This window comes from Propithecus coquereli, unplaced genomic scaffold, assembly GCF_000956105.1.
Source record: "Propithecus coquereli isolate 6110/MARCELLA unplaced genomic scaffold, Pcoq_1.0 Scaffold209, whole genome shotgun sequence".
Lineage (NCBI taxonomy): Eukaryota > Metazoa > Chordata > Mammalia > Primates > Indriidae > Propithecus > Propithecus coquereli.
The window spans coordinates 757,686-759,415 of NW_012145967.1; the positions used below are offsets into that span (position 1 = coordinate 757,686).

At 40.9% G+C, this 1,730-nt stretch overlaps 1 protein-coding gene across 3 annotated transcripts in view; it reads right to left on the reverse strand.

The window, feature by feature from the left end:
* ZBTB44 (zinc finger and BTB domain containing 44) overlaps nt 1-1,730 on the reverse strand; it is a 47,446-nt gene that overhangs the window by 44,945 nt on the left and 771 nt on the right. The window lies entirely within an intron of this gene.

A 1,730-nucleotide genomic window follows, 5' to 3' on the forward strand; every position in this document is an offset into this window, starting at 1 on the left:
AAAAAAAAAAAGAAAAAACATCCTATTGTAATTGTTTTATCACATTATCCATCCATCAGTCTATCTCGATTTTTGATACTTTACTTTTTATACTTTTTAAGTGTGTATTAAAGTGGTACAATTCCTAAAGCAGGGGTCAGAAAGTCCCACATCTCTCAGAGGGGCAAATGATATACGGTCATGTGCTGCGTAATGTTTCCCTCAATGATGGGCCATGCCCCGTAAGATAATACCATATTTTTATTGTACCTTTTCTATGGTTATCTATGTTTAGATACACAAACACCATTGTGTTACAAATGCCCACAGTACTGGGTCAAGTAACGTGCTGTACAGGTTTGTGGTGTAGGAGTAATACATATATCCTAAATGTGAAGTAGGCTAAGCCATCCAGTTTTGTCTAAGTACGCTCTGTTGGCATGATGATGATAAAATCGCCCAACACTGCATTTCTCTGAACACACCCCTGTTGTCAAATGATGCACGACTGTACTAAGGACGTGCAACAGACACGACATGCACAGGTGGCTCTTGGTAGACAATCTTCAGTGTTGCTACACGATAGACATCAGTCGTGTAGCTCCTTATTCACAGTGACTGAAAAAATATTCAATTTTATGACTTGTTTTATTTAGTTGTGACGTGTAGCAAGCAGCTAACTGCTAACCCTGAAGACGGCCTTGGGTTTAAAACCTGGGTCTGCCACTTATTAGCTGGGACATCCTAGGAAAGTCATGTAATCCCTCTAGACATCAGTTTCTTTGCTTGCAAAATAAGATGCTAGTAGCAATATCACAGGGTTAGTGTGAGATTGAAATGGGATACTGTATAAAATGTTTAGCAGAGCTGACATAGAAAGGGCACAACAAATGTTAGCAAGCACCATCACCGTATTAATTCCTCCATCCCATGACAATAGGCTCTAGCTGCTACATGGCTATACATACCCATGCAACTGTTTGTAGCATTCTTCATTATTGTGTGTTCTAATAATCTTGAGCAGTCTATTTTACTGAGACTACAGACTGAATGAGGGTGGGTGGGTCCAAAGTACATGTGCTCCTCATTTTCTCACTCTACTCCCTGAAGGAAATAGATGTTTGCTGTATTACCAAAAGCCATGATAACGAACACGGAAAACACGCCATGGACACAGCTTTTGTTTTTCAGCATCTGGTCGATAGGAGGTTGATAATTGTGCTCTGCCTACTTTAGACAACCACTGTTCTCTATTTCAGACCACAAAATTATGAATTTCTATCAAATTTTGTTCAAATCCAAACAAAATGTACTATATCCACTGATACATGTCCAAATGTCTTCATATCTGCAGATAGCGTATGTATGCCAGTTTTGCTGTATGGCATAAAAGTAGATGGATTCATAAAACCTCTACCAACTACATGCTGCCCTTTTTTTTTTTTTTTTTTTGAGACAGAGTCTTGCTGTCGCCCTGGGTAGAGTGCAGTGGCATCATAACAGCTCACTGAAACCTCAAAGTTCTGGGCTCAAGTGATCCTTCTGCCTCAGCGTCTCCAGCAGATGAAACTACAGGCATGCACCACTGCACCCAGCTAATTTTTCTGTTTTTAGTAGAGATGGCAGTCTCACCCTTGCTCGGGCTGGTCTCCAACTCCTGACTTCAATTGATCCTCCTACCTCAGCCTCCCAGAATTCTAGGGTTACAGGCGTGGCTACCGCACCTGGCCTTCTTCACTGACATAATTTTC